The 13,328-nt window shown below is 38.1% G+C and overlaps 1 protein-coding gene across 10 annotated transcripts in view; it reads right to left on the bottom strand.

Moving 5' to 3' along the window:
- Positions 1-13,328, bottom strand: part of AAK1 (AP2 associated kinase 1) — a 171,134-nt gene that overhangs the window by 77,426 nt on the left and 80,380 nt on the right. The window lies entirely within an intron of this gene.

The raw sequence follows: 13,328 nt of genomic DNA on the forward strand, positions 1-13,328 counted from the left end.
GGGAAGAGGGGAGTGGAAAAAGAAGTGGTTCTATGCGTCACCATACAAACATGGCAGTTTAGACCATAAAAACGGTAACTACCACCACACTAACCAGAGATTTGGCTGCTTAGAGTGATAAATAAAGTCTCTTTTAATTTGAAATTATATACCAAGACAAGAAGAAATCTCATAGTATCAAATGAATATACCTGAACTCTGAGCATCAAAGTTAAAACTCATTAGAACTTTCCACTGAGTGAAGGAGTAAGAATGACTGTTGCCTCAGAAAGGTAGACAAAAACAGAAATGTGACACTGGAACTAACAGTGGAAAGTCACTGGAGCCCTATGAGAGAACAGTTTCAGAGAAGGGATGGGATGGGGGTGGTGAGGAGAGCAGAAATGGACTTGCAAAGAGTTGAGTACATAGAGCTGGTGACTACAAATCAGTCCTCTAGAACATCTCGTGCTTCAGAGAGGAACAGCATGGAGAGAAGAAATTCTTAGGATGGGAGAGAAGTGAGCCTGGGAGAGTGGAAGCAGCCAGGAGCAGAAACCTTTAGCATATAGGAGAGGACAAAGGATAACTGCTGGAAACAAGTCCTGCAGGAAGAAGGGGCAGGGACTGAGAGCACTGTTAAAGGGACTGGTCTTAGAAAGAAGAGCAGGAAGGAAACAAAGATGGATATGCATACTGGTTTACAGCTGGAGACAAGGGAATTTCATTGAGTTCCGATCTATTGTTCTGTTTTTGGTAGAGAGCAAGACCACGTTTGCAGTGTAAGGGAATGAGAAAGAAGCTTGATGAGAGAAATAAAAGGCTTTGAGCAACTACTTTGGATAACAGACAAGGGAGATGATGAAGCAGAAAAGCGGTCTCTCTTCTTCAAGTTCCTCCACAACAGAAAATGACTTCAGGGTTCATGTCACAAGGCCTGTTCTTCCCGCTGCTTTTCAGTCTCATCACCAACTCTTCAAAAACTTGATTTCGTTTACACAGTCTGGGAAGTAGGAAGAACTGGAGAGAAGTTTTTGAAGCCAAAATAGAGCAGAAGATCATGTTCTCCAAATGTTCACAAGACGAATGAAAAACTAATGTTTCCACATTAGTAATTCATCTACATTTAACTGTTTGAAAAAGAATCAGCAGTGTTACCTCTGATTTGTCTCACCCCAAGAGGAATAATAAAAAATCAGGAAGGAAAAAAAGCATTTGGTAGAGCCAAGAGGAGGTCAAGAGCTATTAGAAGACCCAAACTGGATAATTAACATCTGCAGATGGCATCCTAGAACAGTTGCCAAGCTGTCTGCTGATCAGTTCAAGCCCAAATTCCTGTTCATTTGTCTTCTGCAGAGTTCCTGAGATATGCCCAAGCAGAAAAGATCTCCTCTTTGGAGAGAGACGATGGAACTCACTTTTAACGACTTGATGATACAGCAGCATCTCAGATTTTACAGTAAAACCTCACTAGTCTGTAACTGATGGAGAAGATCAATTTGAATGGATGTGAAATGCAGAAAAGGTCAGGAGAAAAATCTTACCGCAAAGTGAGACTGACTCACACAGGGGGTACACTGCTCAGTTCTCCATATTAATAGGCCAGAGGAGGTCCAAGATTCCCCAACTTTCATTACAAGCCCGGTCCTAGGCTTGGAGAACAGAAATGGACATAGAGGTATGGGATGGAACCCACATGGTATTGGAGCTCAAGGCCTCAGGAAAAGACAGGATATAGGGAAGATACCTTGATGCCCTTGGCTACAATTATTATTTGTGGTATTGAGATAAAAGTCTATATGATGAATCTAAGTCAAAACCTGATTTTTAGGGGAGTGGGAAATGTTCAGTTAAATTACAGATCGGATCAGTTTATATTTTACAATTTAATCAGTGATAAGTCTAAGGAGTTTGAGTTGTTATTTTAAACCTTATTTTTAAACTAACGTTATATAGGGAGTTCCTGGGAGGCTCAGTCAGTAAAGCATCTGACTCCTGATTTGGGCTCAAGTCATGATCTCATGGATTGCAGAGTTGAGTCCTGCATCAGGCTCTGCACTGACAGATTCTCGCTGTCCCTCTCTCTCTGCCCCTCCCTGGCTCACTCATGCTCTTTCTCTCTCAAAATAAATAAATAAACTTCATATATATAATGTATGTATATATACATACATATATGTGTAATATATACACATATATACATATATGTGTAATATATACATATATGATATACATACATATATATAATACACACACACACACACACACATAAAGAATGGGAAAAGAAATATGTGCAAATCATACACATGATAAGGATCCAGTATCCAGACTATAAAGAAGCCTTAAAGCTCAACAATAAAAAGGCAACACAATGTAAAAACTGGTAAAGGATCTGAATGTAAATTTCTCCAAAGAGCATATACAAATGGCTGATAGGCACATGAAAAGATGCTCAACGCCATTAATCACTTGGAAAACACAAATCAAAACCATAATGAGATATCACTCTACAACCACAAGGATGACTATAATTAAAAACAGAAATAATAAAAAATGTTGGCAAGGATGTGGAGATTGGGACCTTCATACATTGCTGATAGAATATAAAATAGTGCAGCTTCTGTGGAAAATGGTTTGGCATTTTCTCAAAGAGGAGAGTTACCACTTGACCCAACAATTTCACTTCTGTGTATATACCCAAGGGAAATGAAATATCATATTCACACAAAAATTTGAACACAAATGTCCTTAGCAGCATTATTCATAATACCAAAAAGCAGAAACAACCCCAATGTCCATTAGGATATACAAAATGTTATATATACATAGAATGGAATATGACGTAGCCAAAATGGGTTAAATATACCCACTTTCAATGACACGTTTTTTAGTTGCATCACCATTTTGGCTGCTCCCATGTAAATGCTTTGCTTTGTCTATATCCTTTTTACAAGCATGGCCCCAGTTAATACTCCAGGTGTCGTTGGACTCCTGCAGAGTAGACGAGTACTATCACCTACTATTAATTTTATTAATGTAGCTAAAAATGGTATTCTTTTTCTTTTGGCAGCCACATTACACTACATATTCATACTGAGTTAACTGACCACTAAAATACTTGAGTCTTTTTCCACTTATGCTGCTTTAAATCTCCACCTTCCCAGAACTATGCTTGTAAAATTGTTAAAATAAAATAAAAATCCAAGTGTATGACCTTGCCTTGTTATTTCATCTCATTAGAATCACTCCATTGCTTCAATTGGTAAGGATTGTTTTAGACCCTGATTCTATTACCCAGTGTAGTTGTTATATCTTCCAACTTTGTATTAGGTACATAATTGATAAGTATGTCTTCTATCTCTTTAATTAAGTTCTTTATTAAATGTAAAATAACATAAAGCTAATGGTAAGCTGCAGGGCTTTTTTCTTAGAAAGTTTCTAAGATTAATATCAAATCACTGGTCAGAAATCATTATACACAGTAGCTATTATTCCTGGCATCCAGCCTAAACTCTCCAACTTGTTCACAGATCTCTGGTGAGTGTCCTTACCCAAATGATACGATCCACAGACACGGGACCTAGTGCACAATCCTGAGCTTCCTATCCAGAAACCTTCCCAGAGACACCATGATGTTGATATGACATGGCCTGCTCTTATCCAACCTGAGGGCTCTTTGGATCCCTGCTTATTTACCCAAGTGACTACAAAATAACTTAAAATTTTATTTTATTTTAAAAATAAAATATATTGGGGCGCCTGGGTGGCTCAGTCGGTTGGGCCTCTGACTTCGGCTCAGGTCATGATCTCACGATTCGTGGGTTCGAGCCCTGCATCAGGCTCTGTGCTGACAGCTCAGAGCCTGGAGCCTGCTTTAAATTCTGTGTCTCCCTCTCTGACCCTCCCACCCCCCTCATGCTGTCTCTCTCTCTCTCTCTCTCTCTCAAAAATAAATAAACATTAAAAAATTATTTTAAATAAGTAATACATTAACATTCAAAAAGAAAGAAATATATAGTAGGAAATTATTTTCTACTCCAATACTCATCCCCTATAAGGAACCCTCCCTTCCTCCCTTTTACCTTCCCTCTCTCTCTCTATCTTTCCTTCTCCCTCATCTTTTCAGTGTTTTGTTCAGGCAAATCCAAACAGTATGTATTATGTATGTACACAGACACACACACACACACACAGACACACAAACAGACACAGACACAGACACACACACACACACACACACACACACACACACCTTTTCCTACACAAAAAATAGCATCAAAGCATCTTTCATACGTTCCAGATTCTTGTCCCCCATCTATCTCAATGTCCCTACTGTACTCATTCTACCTTTCTCCCTTTTAGGAATATGGAAACATTTTCCTGCCTCAAATCTTCTGATATCTCTTTTGTTGAAAGAAGGTCTGCAAACATGACTGGTGGCACCTCAGTGTCCTCACTATCAAGCTCGCTGCAGATGTAATCCGTCTGGGCCAGGAGATGTGAACACAGAACAGCACTTGATCCATCTTGAGCTAGAGATCTTATCCCTTTAAGTCTGAAGATAATTAATCTTTTCCTGCCTTTAGGCAAAGGAACCTGAAGCCCAAAACCCAACTTCCAACTGTTCATCAGAAACCAAAATCCTTTTGGTTTCATCAGGGCACATATCCCAGATGTACCCAAAGACTCATACCACACTCTGGTAAATGGCACATAGCATTTGTCAAAATTAAATGTCTCTAGTGAACCACTGATCATTCTTGAGTTTGGGTGAGATGTGGGTATATATCCTTACTCTGGGGTAAGTGCAGAGAGGACTCTGCTTCTTTGATCACTAACACATAAGCTTTAGCATGTTATAAAGCACATTATCCCTTCCACCTCCTTTCACAATCCTGACACCATTTGAGAGAGGAAGGGCTAGGGTATGGCCTACATTGCACAGAAGTCTGAGCCTAGAGGGTTAAAGACATCATGCGGGGCTTTTGATTAAAAATGGTAGGAAAAAAACTGTAAGTAAGTTGAATACTTGCTTTAATCTCTGCTTCCTTCTAAAGCCTTACTAAATGTTGTAATGAATTTGTTTTTTAAAAAGCATAAACTGAAGACTTCCATTTCAGGGAAAATGGAGACATATTTTCGCCTATTCTTCCTTCTAAGAACAACTAAACACTCTGGACACTAGTATACATTTTAAAAAGCATAACAAAAAGGGTCTGAAATGTGGACAGAAAGCAGACAGACTAGAAACTTTGGAACCCAAGGAATGAGATGATGGTGAGCTCTCTGTGTTATCTTCTTGTCCCATACATCCCAGACTAGAAACTGAAGAAGCCGGCTAACTAAAAACATTAATGGGTGTAGATAAAAAAAAAGCCCCAGTAAAAGCCTGCTCTCTCTAGCCAAACCCAGGAAGGGGGCAGCCGGCAAGACAGAAACGTACAGCCACTAACTACTCTACTCCAGCCAAAACCACAGAAAAAACTGCAGCCCCTCCCCACAATGTGCCAGCAAAAGCCAAGTGCAGAGCCTAGACTTCTGTCTTCGCACAAACACACGGTATATGTATAAAACATTAATATATAAAAAACATACATAAGTACATATTACATATAACACATATATCTAATATCTATATTAGATATAACATTGATTAGAATAAATATTTAAAAGTTTTACCAAAAAATGGCTAACAAGTATAGGAAAAGATGCTCAACATCACTAAGCATCAGGAAAATGCAAATCAAAATCACAAGGAGAGAACATTTCATGCCTATTAGGATGCCATCATTAAACAAACAAAAAATAACAAGTGCTGGCAAGAATGTGGAGATATTAGAATCCTTGTGGCACTGTTGGTGGGAATAGCCACTATGAAAAACAGAAAATTAAACACAGAATTACCATATTACCCAGCAATCCCACTTCTTGGTGTAAATCCAAAAGAATTAAAAACAGGATCTCGAAGAGATATTTGCACACCCACGTTCATTACATTATTCATACTAACCAAGGGGCAGAAGTAGCCTAAATGTCCATCGATGGATAAACGGCTAAAGAAAATGTGGCATATACATATAGTGGAATATGACTCAATCTTAAAAGAGAAAGAAATCTTGTCATTTCTACAATACGGATGAACCTCGAGAATATTACAGTAAGTGAAATAAGCCAGTCATAGAAGGACAAATACTGTATGATTCCACTTACATGAAGTATATAAACAGCTGAACTCATAGAAGCTGAGACTAGAATGGTAGTTGTCAGGAGCTGGGGCAGGAGGAGAAACGGGGAATTGCTATTCAATGGTATAAAGCTTCAGTTATACTAGATAAATAAGTTCTCCAGATCTGCTGCATAACGCTGTGCCAACAGTTAAAACTATACACTTAAAAATGGTTAAGTTGCTGGGCACCTGGGGGGCTCAGTCAGGTAAGCGTCCAACTCAGAATTTTGGCTTAGGTCATACAATTTGACAGAGCCCCGCATCAGTGCAGAGCCTGCTTGGGATTCTCTCTCTCCTCTCTCTCTGATCCTCCCCCTGCACTCACGCACCCATGCTCGCTCTCTCGCGCTCTCAAAATACATAAATATTTTAAAAAACGGTTAAGATGGTAAATTTTAAGTTGTATGGTTTTGACCACAATAAAAAAAATATATTTTTAAAAGTCAGAGTAATGGGGCGCCTGGGTGGCTCAGTCGGTTGAGCGTCTGACTTCAGCTCAGGTCACGATCTCGTGGTTCGTGAGTTTGAGCCCCGCGTCAGGCTCTGGGCTGATGGCTCAGAGCCTGGAGCATGCTTCCCATTCTGTGTCTCCCTCTCTCTCTGCCCCTCCCCCATTCATGCTCTGTCTCTCTCTGTCTCAAAAATAAACATTAAAAAAAAAAAAAGTCAGAGTAAAATTAAAATAAAATAAAATTTAAATATTGGCTTACAAACAGAAAGATCTTCAAAATTGAAATAATAATTCCTTAGTTGATAATCTATGAAATATATCCAAATGAGTTGAAAATTTATACCCACACAAAATCTGCACACAGATGTTTATGACAGCTTTATTCACAATTGCTAACACTTGGAAGCAACCAAGATGTTATTCAACAGACCAATGGATGAACTGTGAAATATCCATACAATGGAATATCATTCTGCTCTACAAAGAAATGAGCTATCAAACCATGAAAAGACATGGAAGAACCTAAAATGCGTATTAAGTGAAAGAAGCCAATCTGTTAAGGTTACACAATGAATAATGCCAACTATACGATGTTCTGAAAAAGGCAAAACTAATAGGGCAATAAAATAAAAATCAATGGTTATTGGGTGTTGGGAGATTTGGTGGAATAAACAGGCAGAGCACAGGGGATGTCTAGAGCAGTGAAACTGTCCCATATGATACTGTAATGGTAGATACATGCTATACATTTGTCAAACCCCTAATACAATTCCAAACTCAATGTACAATACCAAGAGTAAACCTTAATATAAACTATAGACTCTAGGTGATAATGATATGTCAATGTGTCAACTCCCACCTCAAGTATCTAGGAAAAGAAGAACAAAATAAACCGAGGGCACCTGGGTGGCTCAGCTGGTTAAGCATCCGACTTTGGCTCAGGTCATGATCTCGTGGTTCATGAGCTCAAGCCCAGTGTTCAACTCTGCACTGACAGCTCAGAGCCTGGTGCCTGCTTCAGATCTGTACCTCCCTCTCTCTCTGCCCCACCCTCACTTACGCTCTGTCTCTCTCTTTCTCTCTCAAAACTAAATAAACATTAAATAAATAAATAAATAAATAGATAAATCAACCCAGAGCAAAAAGAGAGAAATAATAAATATAAGAATAAAAATCAATGAAGTAAAAAATGAAAAAATAGAGAAATCAATAAAACAAAGAGATGGTCCTTTGAAAACATCAACTGGCAAATCTCTAGCAATACCAATAAAAAAAGAAATACAAGATATAAGTTATCAATAACAGGAATGAATCAGGGGATATTGCCATAGACGTGGCACACATCAACAGATAATACAAGAATATCACTAACAACTAACTCTACATGCATACATTTGACTTAAATGAAATGGACCAATTCCTCAAAAATACAAGCTATCACAATTTACCCAATATAAAATGGATAATCTGAATAGCCCCATAACTGGTTTTTTTGTTTTTATTTTTGTTTTTATAATTTATTGTCAAGTTAGCTAACATACAGGGTGCTCTTGGCTTCAGGAGTAGATTCCTATGATTCTTCACTTATATACAACACCCAGTGCTTATCCCAACAACTGCCCTCCTCAGTGCCCATCACCCATTTTTCCCCACCCCCCGTAACTCCCAACCCCCATCAACCATCAGTTTATTCTCTGTATTTAAGAGTCACTTATGGTTTGCCTCCCTCTCTGTATATAACTTATTTTTCCTTCCCTTCCCCTATGGCCCTTTGTCAGGTTTCTCAAATTACACATATGAGTGAAAACATATATCTGTCTTTCTCTGACTGGTTTATTTCATTTAGCATAGTACCCTCCAGTTCCATCCACATTGTTGCAAATGGCAAAATTTTATTTTTTTTTTCATCGCTGAGTAGTATTCCATTGCATATATATACCGCATCTTCTTTATCCATTCATTAGTTGATGGACATTTGTGAATGGCCTTATAACTATTAAGGAAACTGAATTTGTAACTTAATAACTCCCAAAAAAGAAATCCCCAGGCCCAGATGGTTTCACTGGAGAATTCCAACAAATGCTTAAGGAAGAATAAACACCAATTCTACAAAATCTCTCTTCCACAAAACAGAAGAGAAGGGTACACTTCCTAACTCATGTTATAAATCCAGAATTACCCTAATACCAAAACCATAAAAAGCTGAATAAAACCAAAAATCTGCATGCCACTATCCCTCATGATTATAGATGTAAAAATCCTAACCAAAATATTCACAAATAGAATTCAAAAACATAATAAAAATAATTATAGGCCATGACCAAGCGGGGATTATTGCAGGGATGTAAGGCTGATTTAATATTTGAAAATCAGTCAATACAATGCCCTATATTAAAGCTAAATAAGAAAAATCATGAGCATATCAATCAATGCAGAAAAAATATTTAACAAATTTCAACTCCCATTCATGGTAAAAAAAAAAAAAAAAAAACCTCTTAGAAAAATAGGAATAGAGGGAAACTTCCTCAAATTTATTTTTTTTAATGTATTTTTAAAAACTACAGGGGCACCTGAGTGGCTCAGTTGGTTGAGGTCATGATTTCAGGTCAGGCCATGATCTTATGGTTCATGGGTTTGATCCTTGCATCAGGCTCTGTGCTGACAGCTTGGAGCCTGCTTGGGATGCTCTTTTTGTCCCTCTCTTTCTGCCCTTCCCCCAGGCGCTCTTTCTCTCTCTCTCTCTCTCTCTCTCTTAAAATAAATAAATATTAAAGAAAAAATTTTAGGCATGTCTGAATGGCTCAGTTGGTTAAGTGTCCGACTCTTAGTTTCAGCTCAGGTCATGATCTTGCAGTTTTGTGAGTTCAAGTCCCCCATCGGGCTCTGTGCTGGAAGTATGGAGCCTGCTTGGGATTCTCCCTCTCTCTCTCTGCCTCTGCCCCACTCATGCTGTCTCTAACTCTCTCAAAATAAATAAACTTTAAAAATAAAAAAATAAAATAAAGAAAAAATTTTAAAAACTACAGCTAACCATATGCTTAATGGTGAAAGTCTTCTTTCCTCCTAAGACTTGGGAAGAAGAAAAGGATGTCCACTCACCATTGTTACTCAGCATAGTACTGCAAATTCTAGCCAATGCAATTAAGGCTAGAAAAGGAAATTAAAAGGATGCAGATTAGAAAGGAAGAAATAAAACTGCCTCTCTTTGCAGATGACACAATGGTCTATATAGAAAATCCTAAGTAATCTAGAAAAAAATTCAAGAAGTAGTAAACAAGTTCAGCAAGGTTAAAGGATATAAGATAAACACAGAATGATCAATTGGTTTTCTACATACTAGTAACAAACACAGGGACACCAAAATGAAAAATCCAATACCATTTATAATCACTCAAAACAAAACAAAGAAAACCTATGTATAAATCTAAGAACATGTACAAATCCTACATAACACTGATGAAAAAAAAAATCAAAGATGCAAATAAGTGGAGAGATGCACCATGTTCATTTATTGGAAAACTACACAGAAAAGATGTCAATTCTCCCCAAGTTCATAAAAAGGTTTAATGGATTTCCTATCAAAAACTTGCCAGATATTCTGTAGATAAAGATTATTCTAAAATTTATATGAAAAGGCAAAAGAACTAGAATAGGTAAAACAATTTTAGAAAGAAAAAAAAGAAGTAGGTGGAATCAGTCTGATTTCAAGACTTATTATAAAGCTACAGTAATGAAGGTTGTGTGGTACTGGTGGAGGGACAGACATATAGATTAATGGAACAGCATAAAGAAGGGTCTGGAGATGGACCCTCACAAATACGCCCAACTGAGTTCTGACAAACATATTCAATGGAGGAAAGATAGCCTTTCTTTTTTAAAAAAACTTTCTTTTAACGTTTATTTATTTTTGAGACAGAGAGAGACACAGCATGAACAGGGGAGGGGCAGAGAGAGAGGGAGACACAGAATCTGAAGCAAGCTCCAGGCTCTGAGCCATCAGCCCAGAGCCCGACGCGAGGCTCGAACTCGCGGACCGCGAGATCGTGACCTGAGCTGAAGTCGGACGCTTAACCGACTGAGCCACCCAGGCGCCCCGTAAAGATAGCCTTTCAACAAAGGGTGCTAGAGCAAATGGAGACCCATAGGCAAAAAAAATGAACCTCAACCTAAGTCTCATACCTGCCATAAAAATTTATTCAAAATGAATCACAGACTTAAATGTAAAATGTAAAACTATAAAACTTTTAGGAAAAAAACAGGACAAAAATCTTCAGAAGCAAGGTGTAGGCAGAGTTCTTAGAAATGACACCAAAAACATGTTCCACAAAAAGGAGAAATGATAAACTGCACTTCATCAAAATTAAACATAAAACAAAACAAAAACAAACACAAAGGTCTTAAACATTTTAAAGCCTGATAAATAAATTCAACGGCATGGCTGTAAAGCTGAGGAAATCACCAGAATGTAGAGGGGGGAAAAAAGAAAACAAAGAAATGAAAAATAAAAGGGAGAAAATAAGAAAATTAGAAAATCAATTCAGCAAGAACCAACATCTGAATAACAGCAATTTCAGGCAAAAGGAAGACAGAAAAGGAAATCACCAAATGAGACAAACTAAAATTCCTCACAGTGCAAGGATGGGAGTCTCTGGATTACATGGGAACACGATTTATTAATAAATAAAAAGTGTATACAGCAAGGTATGTCATCAAGATATTTCAGAACACTGTAAACAAAAGGGAAATTGATAAATTTCTAGGGAAAAATTTCTAGGGTCACACCCAAAGGGCCAAATATTAGAATGACTCAAGACTTCCTATGTACAACAATGAAAGCTAAAATATGGTACAGTAATGCTTCCAAGAAATATCTAAATGAAATGATTTCTAAGCCAGAATTTTTTTTTTTTTTTAAATAAGATTTCACATGGGATGCCTGGGGTGGCTCAGTCAGTTGGGCGTCCGACTTCGGCTCAGGTCATGATCTCGCAGTTTGTGGGTTCGAGCCCCGCGTCGGGCTCTGTGCTGACAGCTCGGAGCCTAGAGCCTGCTTCCAATTCTTTGTCTCCTTCTCTCTCTGCCCCTCCCCCACTTGTGCTCTGTCTCTCTCTATCAAAAATAAATAAACGTAAAAAATATATATATTTTTTAAATAAGATTTCACATGTGTGAGCATAAAATAAAGACACTTCTAGACCTCGAAGGTCTCAAAACTTTACCTACCATGCATAAGGAAGCTACCACAGGATAAGCTCCACCACAATGAGGAAGTAAAACAAAAAACGAGTCAGGAAATCTAACAAAAAAGTGAGGCAAAGGGAATGACTAAGACATTCCAAGACAAGACTGTAACTCGGGCCTAGAGAGCAACCAATTCAGATTTCATGGAGTTAGAAGACAGATTTCTTCAAGAAGATAAAATGGGCAGAGCACATAAATGCATTTAAAAGTATTAAAAAAAAATGATTTCGACAACCTAGAGAGAGTTTGGGGTTAAACTGCTGAAAAGTACACAGAGAAGACAGACAAAAAAATTGAAAAAGATCGTTAATTCCAATGGAAAGAGAGTTATATAGAAAAGGGATAGTAATCCTAGTCCACAAGAAGATTCTGCAAGAATAGTGTTTTCTTACATGTAAAAACTCATACTACTGTAACTAACACACTGCCAAAATTTAACTGCTGTTGTAGCAGAATGGAAAATGAGAATGACTGCAAGGTATCTGGGGAAAAGGGTATATAGGGGATGAAAAAGCTAAATATTTACATTCCATACCATATAATACCTAAAAGGGAGAAAAAAAAATCAGGAGCTGGCAATATCAGCATGTTATTCAGAAACATATCAAATAAATCAACAAAAAGGGGTTGCCCCTGGAACCTTGAAATGACAGAGGAGGGCCCCTCAGGGAATTGCTTGAAGTTTTTAGTAATAAGCTTAGTTCGTCTATTTGAGTATTTAAGTCTTGAAAAAAATATAAACTAAAAACAACTCAAAACAGAATCTTTCACAACTATTATATGGCTGAGCCAGAATTTGAACATACATATTTGTGAGCTCTAAGGGGCCTGTGTCTTCTTAGTTCCTCTATTCCAAAGCCTGCCTAGCACAAAGCCAGCTCTCAAACATGTTTCTGAATGAGTAGGAGAAAGTTAAAGAATAGGATTACTTTCATAACACTAGAAAATGAATGAGAAGGGCACTCTAGGCAGAGGAAATAGCAGAAGCAAAGACAGGAAACGGAGTGTGTGAGAGCTTAGCAAGGCAGGGACAAGGGGGAGGAGGGGCAAAGAGAAGCAGCCAGAAAACCTAATGCTGCTGAAGGGAGATGCAGTGAAGCTAGTCATTTGGAGTCGTGGGGTAGGGAAGTGGGCGCTCACTGGTGCCTGTGGACAGATCCATGTGGCCCTGAGTATGTACTTGGGGCCTTGGGGTTTTTTGTTTCGCAATCATGACAGCAACACTTCCATCAGCAAATGGTTTCTTCTCAAATGGTTTCAGCTTTTTGAAATCTAAAATAGTACCAGACTCTGTAAAATCCTGAGGTCTTTTTCAGTAGCCCAACTACAGTACAGCTAGTTACTCTTAAGTAGCCCCTGAAAGGTCAACCCCACAAGGGATGGACAGGGCCAAGGAAAGCCTGATGAAATTCCTACAATGGCACCTCCACC

This window comes from Panthera pardus, unplaced genomic scaffold (genome assembly GCF_024362965.1).
Source record: "Panthera pardus isolate Hobbes unplaced genomic scaffold, ASM2436296v1 HiC_scaffold_25, whole genome shotgun sequence".
In the NCBI taxonomy this organism is placed as follows: Eukaryota; Metazoa; Chordata; class Mammalia; order Carnivora; family Felidae; genus Panthera; species Panthera pardus.